The 9,031-nt window shown below is 46.5% G+C and overlaps 1 pseudogene; it reads right to left on the bottom strand.

Moving 5' to 3' along the window:
• Positions 1-648: 648 nt before the first annotated feature.
• LOC134739063 (chromodomain Y-like protein) lies at positions 649-7,658 on the bottom strand (annotated as a pseudogene).
• Between the last annotated feature and the right edge of the window lie 1,373 nt (positions 7,659-9,031).

The following is a 9,031-nucleotide window of genomic DNA, read 5'->3' as shown; positions in this document are numbered from 1 at the left end:
GAACTGGATGTATTTTAAAAAGAAGGGGAAACCAACTGATATCTCAGCATGAATCTTAAACATATGTCTGGTTTAGGAGTGTGCTCCTCAGTGAATATTTCATCAGAAGTATTTGTTGTAGAAGCTAAGTCTTACTTTTGATTTGGAATTTCCCAAATCTGAGGTATCGGTACCTACTTGGAGAAAAAGCCAATGCCTCAGATCACTCTGTATCTCTATGTAGGCCAGGGGAAATGAGGCGGGCTAATACCCCTTTAGATTCTCTGTTCTGGAAGGAAAACGTGAGGAAAACAAACATTATTCCAGATTTTTCTGTCACAAAAATCAACAAAACACACTTCTGGTTTTATACAGTACTAGCCAAAGACAAGAGAAATTAGAGCTTCTAAGAGCAATCCTGTGCTCATCATTACACTGTTACAGTTGTGTGTATATAAGTATAAAATACTGATGCTTAGACAGAGAAGCATTGTAGTATTTTATTTTATTTTACTTTATTTTATTTTATTTTAAAGCTACAGTACTTTCAAACTACTCGATAATACATAGCGTGGATTTTCCCAGTCCTGCTTCCACATGTGAGCTACCAGAGAGCTTGTCTCAGGCTGTGAGAATGGATGAGGACAACTGGAAGAAATGGTGTTCTTCTCAGCCGGAACCCGGTGTGGTCAGTGGGCAGCCTAACACTCGAAACTCATTCATCTTTCTGTGTAAGTCCTTTCATATGGAGTCCAACCCTTGGGCAGAGCCCCAGATTTTCTTCAGTACTTCACATGTTCTCTCGTTGGCCTGTTCCAGATCCCTCTTCATGTTGCAGTGCACCAAAGCTTTGGATTCGTCCAGCACTATTCGATTACATGAGACAAGCTTCTTAATCTGAGCCACCAGTTTCCTGAGTGAAGGTCCAGGACCCAAACACCTGGGAGACAAGGCCGTTGCCAAATGCCTCCTGTGTGATCAGATTCCGCCAACTGAACATCACCTCGCTTGCAGCTGGTCGTCCCGTTATATTTGGAAATGTAATGCTAGATCAGCTATCTGGAATCTGCCCAGAGGTAGCAGAGGGTGTTGGAAACCAAGTCTTTTCATTAGCCTAAACCATATCACAAAGTGGCAATACAGATGCTCCTAGTCGAACGGCTGGGCCATTGACTGCTTCAGTAATAGACAGATTAAGTTAAATGATAGCATTCACAAAGTTCCTTCCATCCAACTACGAAACAGGCTCCAACCTGGGCCCAATCTCGTCTACTCTGTACTTCAGAGACCAGACGAGATTGGGAGCTTTCACGGTGGTATGGCTGTAGATTATTCACAATGTTTCTGGTAGCTTCTGCCGTTTTAATGCTTGCTCTCTTTCTGTCCTCTCTCAAACGTCGTAAAACATAAATCAGGTCAAGTGCACAACCGAAGACCCTACCTAAGGCCCTGAGCAGTACAAGCTTGCAGTACTTTCTGGAGTCAGTACCCCCAAATAAATAGCCTGAACGTTCCCAGTCCTGCTTCCAAGCATAAGCTACCAGTCAGCTTGTTTCAGGCTGTGAGAATGGATAAGGACAAATGGAAGCAATGGTGTTCTTCTCAGCCGGAACCTGGTGTCGTCAGTGGGCAGCCTGACACTCGAAACTCATTCATCTTCCTGTCTAAGTCCTTTCACATGGAGTCCAACTCATGGGCAGAGCCCCAGATTTTCTTGACTACTTCACATGTTCTCTCGTTGGCCTGTTCCAGGTCCCTCTTCATGTTGCAGTGCACCAAGGCTTTGGATTCCTCCAGCACTATTCGATTATATGAGACAAGCTTCTTAATCTGAGCCACCAGTTTCCTGAGTGAAGGTCCAGGAACCAAACACCTGGGAGAGAAGGCCGTTGCCAAATGTCTCCTGTGTGATCAGTTTCAACCCACTGAGCATCGTCTCACTTGCAGCTGGTCGTCCCATTATTTTGGAAATGTAATGGTAGATCAGATATCTGGAATCGGCCCAGAGGTAGCAGAGGGTGTTGCAAACCAAGTCTTTTCATTAGCCTAAACCATATCACAAAGAGGCAATACGGATGCTCCTAGTCGAATGGCTGGGACATTCAGTGCTTCAACAATACGCAGCTTAAGCTGAATAATAGCATTCAGGAAGTTTCTCCCATCCAAGTACCGAACCGGCTCGTACCTGGGCCCAATGTCGTCTACTCTGTACTTCAGAGACCAAACGTGATTGGGAGCGTTCATGGTGGTATGGCTGTAGATTCCTCACGACATTTCTGGTGGCTTCTGCCGATGAGCTATCCGGAATCTGCCCAGAGGTAGCAGAGGGTGTTGGAAACCAAGTCTTTTCATTAGCCTAAACCATATCACAAAGAGGCAATACGGATGCTCCTAGTCGAATGGCTGGGCCATTGAGTGCTTCAACAATACGCAGCTTAAGCTGAATAATAGCATTCAGGAAGTTTCTCCCATCCAAGTACAGAACCGGCCCGTACCTGGGCCCAGTGTTGTCTGCTCTGTACTTCAGAGACCAAACGTGATTGGGAGCGTTCATGGTGGTATGGCTGTAGATTCTTCACAACGTTTCTGGTGGCTTCCGCCGATGAGCTATCCAGAATCTTCCCAGAGGTAGCAGAGGCTGTTGGAAACCAAGTCTTCTCATTAGCCTAAACCATATCACAAAGAGGCAATACGGATGCTCCTAGTCGAATGGCTGGGCCATTGAGTGCTTCAACAATACGCAGCTTAAGCTGAATAATAGCATTCAGGAAGTTTCTCCCATCCAAGTACCGAACCGGCCCGTACCTGGGCCCAATGTCGTCTACTCTGTACTTCAGAGACCAAACGTGATTGGGAGCGTTCATGGTGGTATGGCTGTAGATTCTTCACGACGTTTCTGGTGGCTTCTGCCGATGAGCTATCCGGAATCTGCCCAGAGGTAGCAGAGGGTGTTGGAAACCAAGTCTTTTCATTAGCCTAAACCATATCACAAAGAGGCAATACGGATGCTCCTAGTCGAATGGCTGGGCCATTGAGTGCTTCAACAATACGCAGCTTAAGCTGAATAATAGCATTCAGGAAGTTTCTCCCATCCAAGTACCGAACCGGCCCGTACCTGGGCCCAATGTCGTCTGCTCTGTACTTCAGAGACCAAACATGATTGGGAGCGTTCATGGTGGTATGGCTGTAGATTCTTCACAACGTTTCTGGTGGCTTCTGCCGATGAGCTATCCGGAATCTGCCCAGAGGTAGCAGAGGGTGTTGGAAACCAAGTCTTTTCATTAGCCTAAACCATATCACAAAGAGGCAATACGGATGCTCCTAGTCGAATGGCTGGGCCGTTGAGTGCTTCAACAATACGCAGCTTAAGCTGAATAATAGCATTCAGGAAGTTTCTCCCATCCAAGTACCAAACCGGCTCGTACCTGGGCCCAATGTCGTCTACTCTGTACTTCAGAGACCAAACGTGATTGGGAGCATTCATGGTGGTATGGCTGTAGATTCTTTACGACTTTTCTGGTAGCTTCCGCCGATCAGCTATCCGGAATCTGCCCAGAGGTAGCAGAGGGTGTTGGAAACCAAGTCTTTTCATTAGCCTAAACCATATCACAAAGAGGCAATACGGATGCTCCTAGTCGAATGGCTGGGCCATTGAGTGCTTCAACAATACGCAGCTTAAGCTGAATACTAGCATTCAGGAAGTTTCTCCCATCCAAGTACCGAACCGGCCCGTACCTGGGCCCAATGTCGTCTACTCTGTACTTCAGAGACCAAACGTGATTGGGAGCGTTCATGGTGGTATGGCTGTAGATTCTTCACGACGTTTCTGGTGGCTTCTGCCGATGAGCTATCCGGAAACTGCCTAGAGGTAGCAGAGGGTGTTGGAAACCAAGTCTTTTCATTAGCCTAAACCATATCACAAAGAGGCAATACGGATGCTCCTAGTCGAATGGCTGGGCCATTGAGTGCTTCAACAATACGCAGCTTAAGCTGAATAATAGCATTCAGGAAGTTTCTCCCATCCAAGTACCGAACCGGCCCGTACCTGGGCCCAATGTCGTCTGCTCTGTACTTCAGAGACCAAACATGATTGGGAGCGTTCATGGTGGTATGGCTGTAGATTCTTCACAACGTTTCTGGTGGCTTCTGCCGATGAGCTATCCGGAATCTGCCCAGAGGTAGCAGAGGGTGTTGGAAACCAAGTCTTTTCATTAGCCTAAACCATATCACAAAGAGGCAATACGGATGCTCCTAGTCGAATGGCTGGGCCGTTGAGTGCTTCAACAATACGCAGCTTAAGCTGAATAATAGCATTCAGGAAGTTTCTCCCATCCAAGTACCAAACCGGCTCGTACCTGGGCCCAATGTCGTCTACTCTGTACTTCAGAGACCAAACGTGATTGGGAGCATTCATGGTGGTATGGCTGTAGATTCTTTACGACTTTTCTGGTAGCTTCCGCCGATCAGCTATCCGGAATCTGCCCAGAGGTAGCAGAGGGTGTTGGAAACCAAGTCTTTTCATTAGCCTAAACCATATCACAAAGAGGCAATACGGATGCTCCTAGTCGAATGGCTGGGCCATTGAGTGCTTCAACACTACGCAGCTTAAGCTGAATAATAGCATTCAGGAAGTTTCTCCCATACAAGTACCAAACCGGCTCGTACCTGGGCCCAATGTCGTCTACTCTGTACTTCAGAGACCAAACGTGATTGGGAGCATTCATGGTGGTATGGCTGTAGATTCTTCACGACGTTTCTGGTAGCTTCCGCCGATCAGCTATCCAGAATCTGCTCAGAGGTAGCAGAGGCTGTTGGAAACCAAGTCTTTTCATTAGCCTAAACCATATCACAAAGAGGCAATACGGATGCTCCTAGTCGAATGGCTGGGCCATTGAGTGCTTCAACACGACGCAGCTTAAGCTGAATAATAGCATTCAGGAAGTTTCTCCCATCCAAGTACCGAACCGGCCCGTACCTGGGCCCAATGTCGTCTGCTCTGTACTTCAGAGACCAAACGTGATTGGGAGCATTCATGGTGGTATGGCTGTAGATTCTTCACGACGTTTCTGGTGGCTTCTGCCGATGAGCTATCCGGAATCTGCCCAGAGGTAGCAGAGGGTGTTGGAAACCAAGTCTTTTCATTAGCCTAAACCATATCACAAAGAGGCAATACGGATGCTCCTAGTCGAATGGCTGGGCCTTTGAGTGCTTCAACAATATGCAGCTTAAGCTGAATAATAGCATTCAGGAAGTTTCTCCCATCCAAGTACCCAACCGGCCCGTACCTGGGCCCAGTGTCCTCTACTCTGTACTTCAGAGACCAAACGTGATTGGGAGCGTTCATGGTGGTATGGCTGTAGATTCTTCACGACGTTTCTGGTGGCTTCCGCCCATGAGCTATCCGGAACCTGCCCAGAGGTAGCAGAGGGTGTTGGAAACCAAGTCTTTTCATTAGCCTAAACCATATCACAAAGAGGCAATACGGATGCTCCTAGTCGAATGGCTGGGCCATTGAGTGCTTCAACAATACGCAGCTTAAGCTGAATAATAGCATTCAGGAAGTTTCTCCCATCCAAGTACCGAACCGGCCCGTACCTGGGCCCAATGTCGTCTACTCTGTACTTCAGAGACCAAACGTGATTGGGAGCGTTCATGGTGGTATGGCTGTAGATTCTTCACGACGTTTCTGGTGGCTTCTGCCGATGAGCTATCCGGAATCTGCCCAGAGGTAGCAGACGGTGTTGGAAACCAAGTCTTTTCATTAGCCTAAACCATATCACAAAGAGGCAATACGGATGCTCCTAGTCGAATGGCTGGGCCATTGAGTGCTTCAACAATACACAGCTTAAGCTGAATAATAGCATTCAGGAAGTTTCTCCCATCCAAGTACTGAACCGGCCCCTACCTGGGCCCAGTGTCGTCTACTCTGTACTTCAGAGACCAAACGTGATTGGGAGCGTTCATGGTGGTATGGCTGTAGATTCTTCACGACGTTTCTGGTGGCTTCTGCCGATGAGCTATCCGGAATCTGCCCAGAAGTAGCAGAGGGTGTTGGAAACCAAGTCTTTTCATTAGCCTAAACCATATCACAAAGAGGCAATATGGATGCTCCTAGTCGAATGGCTGGGCCATTGAGTGCTTCAACAATACGCAGCTTAAGCTGAATAATAGCATTCAGGAAGTTTCTCCCATCCAAGTACCGAACCGGCCCGTACCTGGGCCCAATGTCGTCTACTCTGTACTTCAGAGACCAAACGTGATTGGGAGCTTTCGTGGTGGTATGGCTGTAGATTCTTCACGACGTTTCTGGTGGCTTCCGCCGATGAGCTATCCGGAATCTGCCCAGAGGTAGCAGAGGGTGTTGGAAACCAAGTCTTTTCATTAGCCTAAACCATATCACAAAGAGGCAATACGGATGCTCCTAGTCGAATTGCTGGGACATTGACTGCTTCAATAATAATCAGTTTAAGCAGAACGGTAGCCTTTACGAAGTTCCTCCTGTCCAGGTAGTGAACAGGCCCTACCTTGGGCCCAATCTCGTGTACTCTGTACTTCAGTGACCAGATGAGATTGGAGTGTTCACTGTGCTATGGTCGCAGATTACGTACGATATTTCTGGTAGCTTCTCTTCTGCCATTTTCATGCTTTCTCTTTTTCTGTCATATTCAGGGTCATATGGTCATAGATTATTCACGATGTTTCAGATAACTTCTTTCACTTCAGTAACAGGTTTTTTGAACTGAATAATAGTGTTCACAAAGTTCTTTTTGTCCAAGCACTATACAGGGCAGGTACTGCTTAGCTTCTGATATCTGAAGAAATCGAGCATGTTCCAGATGGTATGGCCATGGATTATTCACGAAGTTTCTGTTATCTTCTGCCTGTTTAACACTTTCTGTTTTTCTGTCACTTTTAGAGTGGGATGGCCATAGATTCTTCACGATGTTTCTGATAGCTTCTCCCATTTTAATGCTGTCTCTTTTTCTGTCATGTGCCAAATGCCGTATAAAATAAATAAAGTCAAGTCCACAAGAGAAGACACTGTTAAAGGCACTGAGCAGTACAAGCTTGCTGTAATCGGCAGTGGCTGTTCTCAGAGCTGGTAGACTTTCTTCATTACAAGTGTATTTACTGAGTTATTCCCTATTGATCTAGTGAATAAGATGTGGGTGAAGCCATCTTATGTCCTGACCACAATAACTCTGTATCCATAGGCACTTTCTGTTTGCCTCACACTGAAATGCAATTGTTTGTTAAAAGGCTGTTCTCTTCTATTGTCAATAAATTTCCTTTTGCTGACAGTTACTCCTGTAAGAGATGTCTGTATGTTGGTTGTCCCACTGGCTGTTAATGCATCCATGAATGTAGATGTAGCTTTCCTGTTAACGAGTAGACCTGTGGCCACGGCTGCACTCACGGGGCCATGCACCTGAGGCACTAGCAGGTGTTTCCAGGCTTGCTCCCCATCCTGGCCTGCTCAGCACCAGGGCCCAATAAAGCTTTGTCTGGCTTTTCCGCTGCCACTTTGGGCACTACCATTCCTCCTGACCCTGCTCTATGGGGTCCAGTTTTTTGGGGCTCTCACTCTGAAAGCCATCCACTGCATCCTGCTTAATGGGGCTCTTAGGCATGAGGATCTTGATACCTGACTTCACTAGGTCCATTTCATCTGGCTGCAGAGAGATGGCTGCCATTTCATCTGGCAGCAAACAGCTGGCTGTTTTTGGATTCGTGGTCTCTCCCAATCACTGGTGCCTTAGGAGAGGACTTAGAAAAGCTGCTGTTTGTGGATCTGGAGATTTGTTTCCTAGCATTGCTGGGAGAGGACCTGTTTGTTGTGGTCACTGTGCTCTCTTTCTGCCTTTCCGTGTGGTGTCTGTTGAAGTCGTGGATGTATTCCTGACAGCTCACGAGGCGCTACTCTGGTTCCCAAGTGTCGTCCTTGCTGTTTTAGCCTTTTCACTGAACCAAATACTCTGTCTTCCCTTTTTAATTTTTCCTTTTGTCAACAATCTTTTCAATGTAACCTGCCTCAGTTGGCGTAGACCAATGTAATTCAGTTCGCTCCTCCTCAAATTTTAACAGTTCATCATTGATAGCAAGTAGCACCCAAGATAAGACTCTTCAGATGAAGAATCACAGCCTTTTCCCATCTCAGGAGAACAATGACTAAAATTTTAAGTTTGCAGTCCTGTGCTTTTCCCAATTTAAATGCGTTTGCTAATAATCATATCACCTCTATCAAAAATCTTTCTGAATTTTATTCTTATGCATAATCCTTTAATTATTATTATTAATTAATATTTTTAGAGATAGGGTCTCACTATGTTGTCCAGGCTGGAGTGCAGTGGTTATTCACAGGTGCTCTCCCACTATTGATCAACACAGGAGTTTTGACCTGTTTCATTTCCATCCTGGGACAGTTCACCCCTCCTTAGGCAGACCTGGTGTTCCCCTGCTCCTGGCAGGTCACTATCTGTCTATCTGTCTATCTATCTATATTTTATTTATTTATTTTTTGAGTTGGAGTTTCGCTCTTGTCGCCCAGGCTGGAGTTCAGTGGCACCATCTCAGCTCACTGCAACCTCCACCTCCTGAGTTCAAGCGATTCTCTTGCCTCAGCCTCTCAAGTAGCTGCGATTACAGGCACCCGCCACCACGTCAGGCTGATTTTTCTATTTTTTGTAGAGATGGGATTTTGCCATGTTGACCTGGCTGGTCACGAACTGCTGACCTCAGGTGATCTACATGCCTTTGCCTCCCAAAGTGCTGGGATTACAGGCGTGAGCCACTGTGTCAGGCCAAAACCAGCATGTTGATGCCAAACTTAGTGCAGACACTTGATCGGCATAGTGTGCTACAGCCCAGAACCCCTGGGCTCAATTGCTTCTCTTACTTCAGCCTCCTGATAGCTGGGACTACAGGCGTGCTCCACCCTGCCCAGCAGCACTCTTTTATTTTTATTACATAACTGTTTTCTGTCTATTAGAATAAGTTTGGCGAGGGTTTGGTATCAGTGTATATAAGGCGGTTTCACTCTGTAGCTGCTGCA

The sequence above is a fragment of the Pongo pygmaeus genome, chromosome X (assembly GCF_028885625.2).
Source record: "Pongo pygmaeus isolate AG05252 chromosome X, NHGRI_mPonPyg2-v2.0_pri, whole genome shotgun sequence".
NCBI lineage: Eukaryota > Metazoa > Chordata > Mammalia > Primates > Hominidae > Pongo > Pongo pygmaeus.
The sequence above is the reverse complement of the archived record's forward strand: the minus strand, read 5'-3'. Positions and strand labels throughout refer to the sequence as shown.